General features: G+C 44.4%; 1 long non-coding RNA gene across 1 annotated transcript; it reads left to right on the forward strand.

Moving 5' to 3' along the window:
• The first annotated feature begins 425 nt into the window (after positions 1 to 425).
• On the forward strand, positions 426 to 12,640 carry LOC144148953 (uncharacterized). The gene is made up of 4 exons (XR_013318120.1): positions 426 to 590; positions 1,054 to 1,169; positions 5,191 to 5,482; positions 7,898 to 12,640. It is a non-coding gene; the product is annotated as an uncharacterized LOC144148953 (long non-coding RNA).
• The last annotated feature ends 437 nt before the right edge of the window (positions 12,641 to 13,077 follow it).

A 13,077-nucleotide genomic window follows, 5' to 3' on the forward strand; every position in this document is an offset into this window, starting at 1 on the left:
GCAGTGTTTAGCTCTTTTGGCTGCAGCTCTGGCACCTCTTTAGAGAGATGGGGGCGCGAGAAAAACCCGACATGTGTTTTATTTAGTTTTTTTTTACCATTCCGGTTGACGCCACCGACAACAACGACGGTCATGTTTCGTGTTGATGAGACACCTAAGCCTTTCGTTTGAAATACTCGCCTGTACAGGAAACAGTCAGTCGTTTGGTGATTATATCGAAGCTAATAACGCAAAACAATCTGGTGCACGTCGCTCCCAACCTCAAAAAACATCCGCCCACAACACTTCGACAAACACGTATGAATTAGCGGCAGTCACGCGTGCGTCGGCGTGGAGTGTGCGACATCACAGGATATTGCCAATTTAGTCACTGACCTTCGTCGATTGTACGGACAACGCTCTTCTTGCTGCGCGAAGCGGCAACAAAACCTTTGGTATAAGTTCCAGCGTAGGGATAGCCGTCCTCTACTCAGAGGCGAGGCACTCAAAACTTCGCGTTTCTGCAGCGGGATTTGGCTGGTACCAACGTTTTCAATTGCACATTTAGGCAATATTCTCTTACCCCGGCTTGGGTCGACGGACAAATAACGGTAAGCTGAGATTCATTTTTTCATATGTGACAGGAAGCTGCATTTGATTACAAACAGACAAGCCCAACCAGCGAATTTCTCTAACCTCTAGTGTACACGACGTCTTTTTAATAGCAATTCATCATTTTTTCTTCACGTTTTCCTGTCGTACGTCAGGGTATCATAAAAGTGTTTGGAGCGCTATAAGATAATAAATGTATGTTTAAATAAAATCCGAACATCCGCAAAGTAAAAGAAAGGTGTCCCTAAGCAACCTTTGGCCATTTACCACGCCTTCCAATCTTGACATTTTGGACCAAGCTCAGTATCCAAGCATACAGCCATTCCACGTGTTTTTATGTTCACGATTTCTGTTCTTGAACTTCGTATTCTCTCTTGAGCATTTTTTTCATTTAAAACCTAGTTAAAGCTTTCGCCCACAAAATGTCTTTTGCATCTGCGCGCCTGGTTTTCACGTCGACAGGTTCCGGTGAAGATTTCAAACTGCAATAATGGCATCGCTAACCAAGCTCTTAACTCTACTCATAGCGGTGAAAATTGCGGGCGCTGCAAACGACTACTCTTCGATCATCATAGCAGGTAAGTAAAACGGTTCATTACCTTTAATGATGCGAAAATATGCCGTTACAAACCGGGAAACCTGGTTCAGCGGCACGCAAGAGCTTGGGATCGTCTATCGTGAGTAGCGAATGGGGGTGAAAGGGGCGCAACCTGTGGTTGCATTAAAAAAGCGTGCCAGGTAAGCGATCTTGGAGTTGGGTAGCGGCGGGGGAGGAAATGGTGGTCCGGAGTGCTGATAATGCGTCCAGAATATCTTCAATGACACGCAGCTTACCTCTAAGTTCCTCCGACACCAGCCATGTGATGGTGTATCGAGGGCTCAACAATGACGTAAGCTGCAGCGCTAAAGGGCCGGTCGAGCGAATTTTAAAATATGTGTTATGGGTTACTAGAATGGTAGGAGCCTTCCTAAACATAATGCCCGGGCGAGCCGCCTTGCGGCAGCTCATAGTTAACACTGGCTCGTAAGAAAATGCTGTCGGGTGCGGATAAAAGATGTCTTGCAAAATCCAAATGCAATCCACATATTTCCTCTAATACACATACTATCAGAGTTTCCGTTATACCGCGCAAGTAGAGAATTTGTTTCTTAAACAACCAAAGCTACTTGTTAAACCTTCAACGTGCAAGTTCTTCTGTTAATGAGAAGTCCAAGCCCCAAGAACAAAGCGAGTACCTTAGGGAGAATAATTTCGCACAAGCCAATAGGGGTGCATTTCGCTTTGAATAGCCGACACCTGTGGGTTTCTTTCGTTGCTGGCGTCACAACAAGGATTACATGAAAACAATTTCAGATACTTTATTGTGGGAAAGTACAGTAAACAGCAGCTACTCAGAATAACGTTAATTCATATAAAATGAAGCGGTCATTTATAATACAAAATACCAAGTTTGTTGTTCCCGGCAATGTGCACAATCAGTGTTCTGGAAGAGTTGAAAATCACGAGCAAATATTGAGTATGGCTGAAGGTTTACAGTACCAAGGATCTTGAAATGTCCTTTATACCTTCCATGTTAGAAGCATATGTTAAGTATTTATATGCTTATGATTCACAGACATCATCATAACGGTTGCGAGCCATTCCGTCAAGTGGCTCGGGAGAACAATGTAATTGTATTTTCAAACAAAAATCATGTTAGTTCAATCACTTCTTTTAAGTGGATGACAAAAGAGCACCCCTACATCAGTTGAGACCATAAAAACTATGAAAGCATTCCCCCACCGTATAATTGGCCCAACGATGTCCATCACTCCTGCTTCATCTCTTCGTAGTGTTGCGATTACCTACATGGAAAGATTTGTTGACGGCCACTGCCACTTTGAGGTACTCTGATGAAACCTCTTGAAGGATGGCGGAGAAATTGTACTTGAAAAACTGGCAAACCTGTATACGCAATGCCTAATGACCGCAATGGTACCGGAATCTTGGAAGAACGCGAACATCATCCTAATCCATAAGAAAGGCGACATGAAGGACTTGAAAAATTACAGGCCGATCAGCTTACTGTCAGTCGTCTACAAGGTATTTACCAAGGTAATCGCTAACCGAATCTCTGCAACCTTAGATTTCAGTCAACCTAAAGAACAAGCAGGGTTCCGTAAAGGTTATTCAACAATGGACCATATTCACACGATCAATCAAGTGATAGAGAAGTGCGCTGAGTATACTGAACCCCTATATATAGCCTTCATAGATTATGAGAAAGCATTTGACTCGGTCGAAACCCTAGCAGTCATTCAGGCATTACGGAACCAGGGGGTAGATGAGCATTATGTAAGAATACTAGAGGATATCTACAGTGGGTCTACAGCTACCATCATCCTCCATAGGGAGAGCAGTAAAATACCTATAAGAAAGGGTGTCAGACTAGGAGACACAATCTCTCCAATGTTATTCACAGCATGCTTACAAGAAGTATTCAGAACGTTGGATTGGGAACAGGTGGGAGTAAGGGTTAATGGAGAATACCTCAGTAACCTCAGACTTGCTGATGACATTGCCTTGCTAAGTAACGGGGGGGACGAATTGCAAAGCATGCTTTCCGCACTGGGCGAACAGAGTAGAACCGTGGGCCTGAAAATTAATATGCAGAAAACTAAAGTAATGATCAATAACCTCGGGACAGAACAGCAGTTTGAATTAGGTGGCGAAGCAGTGGAAGTGGTAAGCGAATATATCTACTTAGGCCAAGTTGTGACCCCAGATCCCAACCATGAGGCAGAGATAATTAGAAGGATCAGAATGGGGTGGGGTGCATATGGCAGACATTCTCAGATAATGAATAGCAGCCTACCATTGTCGCTGAAGAAGAAAGTGTATGACAGCTGCATCTTACCGGTACTCACCTACGGGGCAGAAACTTGGAGGCTTACTAAGAGGGTTCAACTTAAATTGAGAACGACTCAGCGGGCAATGGCGCGGAAAATGATAGGTGTAACATTAAGGAACAAGAAGAGAGCGGAGTGGGTCAGAGAGCAAACTGGTGTTAAAGACATATTAGTAGAAATTAAGAAGAAGAAATGGACGTGGGCAGGGCATGTAATGCGAAGGCAAGATAACCGCTGGTCATTATGGGTAACAGAGTGGATCCCTAGAGAAGGCAAGCGTTGCAGGGGGCGGCAGAAAGTTAGATGGGCAGATGAGATCAAGAAGTTTGCGGGGATAAATTGGTCACAGTTGGCACAGGACCGAGGTAATTGGAGAATAATGGGAGAGGCCTTTGCCCTGCAGTGGGCGTAGATAGGCTGGTGATGATGATGATGATGATGAAACCTATCCACGTGGCGGTAAGGCGGACATACAGATCGGGGAGTGTTTGTGGGCCCACTCTTGTTGAGGTAGAACAGCAATGCAGGTAGCTTCGCTGTAAAACCATGCGCCTACCAATAGGTTGGAACGGGGAGACAACGCGCAACGCAAAATATCTCTTGCTAGATCCCCGACAGTAGCGAAAATTCTACCCCGAATCTTTTCTTTGGATTCCTAGCTGCTTTTAACCGGACGCACTGCAACCGGCAACGGAAGGCAAGGTAGGCGCTGTATTTGGGAGTCTTCTCGCAACATATTCTGCAATTCTGCAGTAGCGAAATCATTGTATGTGTACGTCAATATTTTTTGGCTATCACATGCTTTACGTCGACGCCAATGCAAGGCAAGACTCAACTTTATCAAGTTGCCCATATAACCCTCCAACGTTTTCCCTGGTTTCTGGAGTCGTACGTGTCATTTTCAAAAAAAGGCTTTTCCCAGGGTATGTTCCGCATTTTCTTTTTTTATAAAGCTTCCGTTCTTGACACGGGCGCGCATACCTCAAGCATATTCTGAAGTCTCTTCTGAATGAACTCAATTTCATGATGTGCCGTACTGGCTGACCCGACAACAAACTTTTAAACAATTCCTTTCTAGTAAGATTGCTAGTGTCTAGAGAGGCCAAAAGGCTTCTTTGAAGAGTTAAATTTTGTTTATAACTTAGGTAGCATGCTTTTGTGAAAACGTGTTATTTGGCTTCATTCGGGGCACAACTTTCAATTATTGTAATGAGCGCGTATTCGTGAATGATTGCCTAGAAGATACTTTGGGCATGTTTAGCTTGGCCTTGTCTCGAGCCCCGTGTCATAGAGGTAATAAAAATACCTCACTTAGCATTTGCGCAAGGTATGTAGAGAGTAATGTACAATAGTGAAGAGCCAGCCGGTGTGTGCGAAATAAATCTGGTCTTCCCTCCGTGCTCTATCGACTGTCATCCTAGCTTTGTCCTCAAAGGCTGGATCTATAAACAAACGTCTATCTAGGATGTGGCCGTTTCTGTCACAAATATTATTGCATAAAACGTTTGCGCAGTATTTTGGCGTCGACGCTAACCAGGTGATTGTCACAAGCGCAATGTAACTATAAATATGCTGCTGCATAATGCAACACATGTTCAATTGAAATGCGTATTCTCCATACCACTTACTTCGGACATTTATTTACATAATATTTTGAAACGCATGCAACTGGATAACTGATTTTGTTAATTTATTTTATTGCCGCTGCAGATCGGTGCCCGAACGCCCCAGATTTTGACTGGACAAGAAGTGTAAACGCCTACCTACGTCAAATTCCAGAAACTTTCACACTCCCGGGCCCCGCTACGTCTTCGATTCCGGGAATAAAGCTAGGCTTTCTGAAAGTGACAGGCCTTGGAGCCTTGTGGACCTCAAGCCATACAGAAGCTTCTGCGTAGACAACCAGACATATATCGAGACTCATGTGTTCGCCGACAAACCTATACGTCTTTCTGTGGACTGGAAGACTTGCTCTGGACACCATGGGGTGTTTGGCACAAGGGTATGACGTGCTTAATGATTGTTCACAGCCTATCACGCACGGTTTTGCTGCATTATTTTTTGGTGGTATATTTATTCGGATTTGTCGTGTACAACTTCTAGGAATTGTAATATTGTCGCAGAATCGTCAGCATATGGGAATATTAGCGCCTTTTTGCCCACCCAGCGGTGCAATAGGCTATAGAATGAGCATACGCATGAAATCCTGTGGAGTCTGAGCATTGTGTGCACTTTTTTCTTCGAGCGAAATGCTTCCAGCCCGGTTACCCGTATAAATATTTTTATTCAATGAAGAAAAACACTGTTTTTCGGATATACATGTTACCAATTCTTTTGCGTCGCTTGCTTCGGCATTTGCAATCAAACAAAAAGAACAAGTCATCTGATTTACTTGCTTGTTGTATGCTGTACAAAAGCGCGATTACCACAAAGTACTCGTCACCGCGCGATACATGGAAGAAGATCACGTTGTCACTGTAACAAAGAAAAGCATGGGCTTTGAATTGTGCCTAGGTTTTAATGAAATGTTTATTATTTCTACAATACTGTACCGGTCCGCAATGTAACTTCAGGCAGAATCATCATGACTAACACTAAATAATGGAACATGGGCTTCCGAACGCAGTATCAAAAACAGGCGTAGCATAGAGCACTCGATGGCAGTGAAGCAAAGCGTAAGCGTATGCTATCGCACGTGTTAACGAACAGATGTTTGTGCACAAGCCTCCGAAAAAAGCTATAAATGCGAGTATCCGTTGCAATGAATTTCGCCGGACACCATAAAAAGTTGCTTAGGAAAATGCGGTTACATCAAATAGAGATATCGGTCAATCCTGAGGCCTTCTTGGAAAAAAGTTATTGCGCAGGAATTTTTAGAAGAGGTACTGCACTTTCAGTATAACCAACTAAGAACTCTGGGAACACGAAAAATCGTAAAACGGGACACAATGACGTGACAGCGGGCACAGATTACCATACTGCGAATCCCAAAGAAATCACAGTGCATTAGAAGAGATTTATTCCTCTCCCCAGCAAATATATTAACTTGATTGGGATCTGCCACGCGCGTTTTCTGCCTCTCTCAGATAGTGTAAAAGCATCCAGGACCACTGTCTAGCAAAACACCAAGCGGGAGTTCTACAGACAGAATCCTTACGAGGCCACGGGATTAACGACATCGCTCGATCAAAATGTGCACAGGGGGTGTGAAGGGAGGGGGCTCAGTTAATAAAATAATAATTAGTAAATTTAGAAACATGACGAATAATGAATCGGAAAATCCGTGATGAGGCGTTCAGCCCCGCATGGAGCCCCCCCGTTTTTGCCCCGCATTCAAGAACATCCGGGCTTTGTTAAACTTATTTCCCGATTTCTACAGCTGAATATGGAAAACAAGCGCACCTTGCAGTCAGCGTTGAAAACGTTACTGCTCCAACATACCAACAGCCTGGCCTCTAGGTTACAGTCGATCTGCCATATTGAAAAATGTATATTTTGTGGCAAAAAAATATCTCCATAAACGTTTCGTCCCATGACACTTAAATCACACAGCACGAACTGTCCCTGAGAGACCCGCTTAATATTCTTGATATTCAAAAACCTGAAAGGTGGAAAAAGGTTAGATTTGCTTATAACTCATACGTACCACAAACGTTTTCCTCAAAAGCAGATTGCCAACAATTCAGCGCTGCAACCAAATGTCATTAAATATTTTTTTTTCATTTCATAAATTGGCAACATGATAAGAACGGGACATATACCGGTTACGTGACGAAACAGGAACGATATCTTTATAGCAGCGCTACGCTCGCGTATAAGCTGCTTCGAATGCATGCCGTTAGTGAAATCCTGGAACTGAAGAATCTAAATTCTGAAGAATTCCCGTCATATTTTGAAGATTCGCTGCTACAATCATTGCCCACAGGTTTGTAACTGATTTGCTTTTGTTAGTTTGCCACTTACTATTGTTGCTTATTTATATGGACCACCCTTGCCAGGATGTTATAAGATATCGCAGCCTCACAAAATGTTGTAATCAGCACGTGGGTAGCTCGACTCGCATTGGTGTCCTGAACCTCAAATATCAGTTCATTATTACAATAATACAAATACGCAAATATAGTTGCAACTGAGCCTACAACTAGTGAGGCAGTTTGCTCATCACATCCAAAATACAATTCTTTCTCCGGATACTTTGACACCATTTACTTAGACACAATTCATTCGTTTGAGTCATGCTACGTTTTAACCGTTACCGTACACAATTTTTGTGTTGCACCGAGGGTGCACAATGTAAAAAATTATGCTCCATGAATTTTTACCCAGATGCGTAGTCTTAAGTGCACGCTTCAGTGGTACACAATATATATATATATATTTTTGTTTATGTTTTAAGAATTGTATGATGCGAATGCAGGTTGCAAGCAACAGTCTCCGGCTCATTTTTGTTTCGGGATCTGGTGAAGACAACAACGTGGGCATATCGCTCTTCAAGCTGTTCCCGGAGAGTCTTGAAGACCCAGCGCTATTCGTAGAAGGAGACAGCCAATGGCTTAGGACAGCGGCTTCAATAGCTAACCTTGTCACCATGCCACACCTCGACCTTATGTGGCGGAAGTTCCTTGGCAGAGATGTTCAATATTATATCGATGCAAATGTAAGGACTTAAGAGCTACCTATTAGCATTTTGCCATATGGGACAAACATCAGCACCCAACATTCCTTGATACTGATACGAACTCACTCCAAACACCTCAGGCCGAAAATGTGGGAAATGTGATAAGAAATGCCCAAAATTTTTGCTATGCCATTCTATACTACACCTACTTTTAAGTGCAGCCTGAAGCTATAAATGACAAAGAGAACGCTATGTTTAGGTGCCGAATTCCTCTCCAAGGAAGACGCACCCACGTCTTCAGAATATTTTCCCCCTTGCCATCCCTGACGTATATTTCTACGTTCAAAACAAAGACTTGTGGGTTGTATTTTTGCACGCCCCAAATGTTAAGTTCCTTATTAAAAATAACAATGCTGGTTTGGGAAGATTATTAGCAAAAGAAATGGTGACATAGCGATGCTCAATGAATAATAATGAATCTCCTTCAATGCCGAATCAACTCGCTTTTTCGAAGATTCTTGCCTTCAATAGGCAGCCGGCATAGTTACGGCGCACAATTATGGCAACACGTTAGTGAATTGACCTACCAACCCGGTGCCGTTTAAACAAACTGTACTTAGGACAAACAAGCTACTTTGCACCAGATGACGAGTAAAACAGCGGCAGCTAGTCAAGACACCATTGCGTTTGCAATGATTTTCAGGGCATTTAGGGTGGTTTATTGCATAGTTGTGGGCTTAATAAAGCTCCCAGGACGCTTATGCTTTTTGTGTGTTGGGGTGCTAAAGCATGGCAGTGCAACTGACAACCTGAATAGCATTGATAATGTGTTGCATTGTCGCATGCCTTCTTCCTCTTGCATCTGGAGGGATTTTGCTTTGCAGTCCGCTTCCAAATGGCTTCGATCAGTCTCTTACCCGTTGCGCATCTGCTCGTTCCTGCAACCCTGTAATGTACTACTGGCAGCCACAGAGAATTTTGCAGCCTCTTTTTTCACAAGTTTGGTTTCGGTTTACGTTCCTTTATTTTTAAAGCGAAGATTTCTGTGGCTCACCTATGGCGACCGTCCCGTAACTGCAACGCTGTGCAGGAAAGCAAACTTCAGACAACAGCTCTTACAAAACGATGATTACGATAAGCGAAGGCATATGAAACTTCTAAAGAAAAAAATGCTTCCCGTGGTCGGAATAGTGCCGGGGTGCCTGGTGTTATGAAGTCGACGCCTGTCCGAGTGCGTCATTCCGACACGGACAGAGCAGCTTGGATCTTAAGCGAATGTTTTGTGGTCTCAGTGATGGCGACCATCCATCACCAAAACTCTGTGAACACATACAATTCATCATCATCATCATCAACAGCCTATTTACGTCCACTGCTGGACGAAGGGCTCTACCATTGACCTCAACGACAGAAAATGAATAACTAACGAGAAAGCTGAAAGCTTCTACCATCGTTGCCCTTAGCGAAGGGGCGTTTGTGTTACCCTTCTGCCTACTGGTGAGAACGGATAACTTTTCCACACTGCAAGCTGCCCCTATGGAACGCTTTGTACTATGGTTCGCTTCACAGATACGTCCGCTGAAAGCCGCTCCACGGCTTTCAATGCCGCCACTAATTTCTGCGCAAATATTTATTTCTTGATTTTACATGGAATTCGACAAAAAGCGCACCGTCGGCTATTATGCATTGGCCGCGGGGACACGAACCTGCAGATGTACCCGCCGCAGTGGCTGACTGTGTAATGCCTAGGTCTATAAGCCCAAGCATGCGGTCGAACTTGCGGTCATGCTGGCCATTTTCAGGGGGAGGGCCATAAAAAATTCATGCGTGTCAAGTAGAACACGACAAAGAAGGGAGCCTAAATTATTTTACAGCCTTCCCTAAAGCTAGCCTCGTAGTACAGGAGGACCTTCAGAGCGTAAAACCCTCAATGTTTGAAAGAAAACTTCGGTGTGTACTACTGATGTACTGGCTTGGCAGTTTTTGGTCAATGCCACGTCTCTATTTGTGTAATGTGGTACGCGCATATGGATACGGCCACGAGTTTGGAGCGGCAACGTAATGTATTCCTAATTTTCTTTATTCAAGCCCGCGGAAAGCAACGAGTAATACAATATTTTACATCTCATTAGTGGGACCAATTCAGCCAAGAAAATTGCAATACACAGGAATTGCTTTGAAATCATTCTGCCCGAGGGCTTCTTAATAAGTTCGAGTGTTCATGCATAAAAAAGGCTAGTGGACTAGTGGCTGTGAATCCAGCCTTGGAAGCAGATGAAGAAAGGTTAAATCGCCAAAGCTTGTATACGCCGAAATATTTTTTTTATTCCCTGCTCAGCGGCGAATGCGCTTTTACACCGGCGATGGTCACACGGCAGACACACACCGTGCAAGCATTCGTCAAAGGAAGGTACCCCTATATATGCGCGCCATGCAATGTTCTAGATAACCGCTATCACTCTACAAAAAAAGCGTGAAATAACAACTGCATCCACATAGCAACGTCCGAACATTCCTACCGAAGTCTCCTTTTGCTTGTTACACGCGACAACCCTGCTGATCAATTACCTGGTGTGGGCACGTGCTCACTGTTGGGGTACCTTGATCCCGCAGCCGGTAATATTTGTAAATCAGAAATGAGCTTCTGATGAGAGTTGGTATTGCCAGTAGACAATCCCACTAAATGCGTATGTGAGAATAGTGAGTGGGCTGGTTGTCCTCTCAGCCAAATGGGAATGGGTGAATCTGCGGTGAATTTCTAATGGCAGCGCTCAACAGCACTGGCACATCCATTCAAGTGGGTGTGGTGATCACTCTATCAGAGTGGACGTTAAGTATACCTTAACAATGACCCTAACCATGTTACAAGCAACTTCGAATTGGTCGTACGTTAACGTGCGGGTAGAGGGCTGGCCGTTACACACACGCGTTCGCAGCCACGTGGTGATTCGCTGAGAAACAGAGCGCCAGGCGGGCGTTCACGCGCGTCTATAGGAAATGCATATCCGAGTTTATGGCCACATGGAACGTTCGATCTAAGAGGCATTAGGCCTCGCATGCATTTTTCCTGTGAAGCACGATCATATGTTTTCGCAGCCAATGCGGCTAGAATTGTGGGTGGGCATGATGATCTTTCAGTCACTAGTGTTTTCGGCGCCATCGTAGTCGCACCGCCAACGTTGATGCCAATTACGGCTGTTTTTCGAAATACCAGCAACGTACGGTTATTGCCGTATGAACGCCGCAACAGAGAAACCTTCCCTAAGTGGCAGCTCACAAAGTGTGAGCTTTGTGAGCTACCGGGAAAAATATACCAGGCTGGTAACTAATAGGGAAACAGAAAACTGTGCCAAAAACATGAGTTGGTTCTAACGGAGGTCAAATTAGAAAATGTGGATAGTCTCAGAAGTTGGACGAGCTGCTCGAGAGGGCACAGGTTGGCTGGTGCTTGGCTAGGCTTTGTTAGTGCGCCGGCGGAACATTCTTTAACGTAGTCGGGTTGTTGGGCGCCGGTCCCTGCATTCGTTTCCCTGTCCTTCGTCATCTATGCCATCCCGGGGAGAACCACGGTCGCGGACACGGTAGTGGGAACAGCGGCGTCCGGTCGGTAGGCCCGCTCCATCACGACCACCGCAGGGCGAAGCCACAACACCCCATCTGTTTTTCCCGGCCGGAATCCTTTCTCCACTCGTCTTCTCCCTCTTTTCCGTACCCTCGCCATGGTGACTGTCCGTGTTGTGTAAGACTGTATTTTCTGAACAAAAACTGAAAATTGCCGATACTTCATCACACCGACAATACAATTTGTTTGATGCAGTCAAGATATTGACCTCAGAAAGAAAAAAGAGTCATTTCCTCGGTGACCCACTACACGTGTAAGGAGGTTCTCTCGTTAGGTTTAAAGGGGTATTCGATACCTACTGGCACGCACCCATTATATGTAAACAGGTTACGGCACAATGTCTTACTTTTAAAATGCTGACTTTCTTGCGCACTCCTACGCACCCCCGTCTAGGGGAGAACCTGCTGATCAGTAGCCACCGAAACGTCGAGTAATTACTGGTCTCATCTACTGGGTTTTTGAAACAGAGACTTACTACCAATGCATATTATTCTTGGCGCCCTTTGGAGAATGTGTCGTCAGTTCAGTGATAATTCACAGTGACGGGGCTGAAGAAAGAAACCACCGTTGTTGCAACTTCGTGAACTCTTTTCTGGTGCAATTGAGCCAGCCTTGCGTACATCATTTCCAGCAACTTAACGGATTTCCCAGCTGGCAGGTACATTCCTTACGTGTTGTAGCAGTACACCGCAGGGCTATTTGTTTATTTCTGATGAAAATTCTGAAGTGCTGTAAGCACTTCTTGTGCGAAATAAAATTGTTTTTTGCCCTCAACGCTTTATTCGGTAAGGATCTCTGCATTGTTGCATTCACGAGTACTTTCATGGCCAACACCAACGCCTTCTTTTGTCAACGTAAAGAAAATTCGTCTCTGCTTCTTTGTTCTTTCATTTGTCTTCATCAAATTTCAGGTCTCCAAAATGATATAATTGTTTGTAAATGCTACGCCCGAACTTTACTTTCTCGTTTCCTAGGAGAACAGCTTCATCCAAATCCCAACGTAATGGGTCGAATGCCAATGTTTAGATTTTTTATTCAGAGGCCCATCAAAAACCATGCTCTAGTCTAAAGCTGGTTGAGTGCGGGTACTCTAAGTTGAAGATTTGCATTAAATATTTTCATGGTGACGTGGTGACTGGGAGGTAATCTCTGTCTTGTGTGCTTTTTCGTTGTGTATTCAGCATTTCTTGTCGATTACAGGCTGTTAGTCTGCTTGACGGTGCAGGGGCCGGATGTGGTGCCTCTCTACGACCACCTCTGCGATTTTAGTGCTGATGTGTGGTATACGTTTCTCAGATAAGGCGCGAGAGATAAACATGGTGAGGGAACAAATAACCCGAGCAAGGTATCACAATAT

Source organism: Haemaphysalis longicornis, unplaced genomic scaffold, assembly GCF_048455015.1.
Source record: "Haemaphysalis longicornis isolate Haplotype H1 unplaced genomic scaffold, Haemaphysalis longicornis Haplotype H1 scaffold_8, whole genome shotgun sequence".
NCBI lineage: Eukaryota > Metazoa > Arthropoda > Arachnida > Ixodida > Ixodidae > Haemaphysalis > Haemaphysalis longicornis.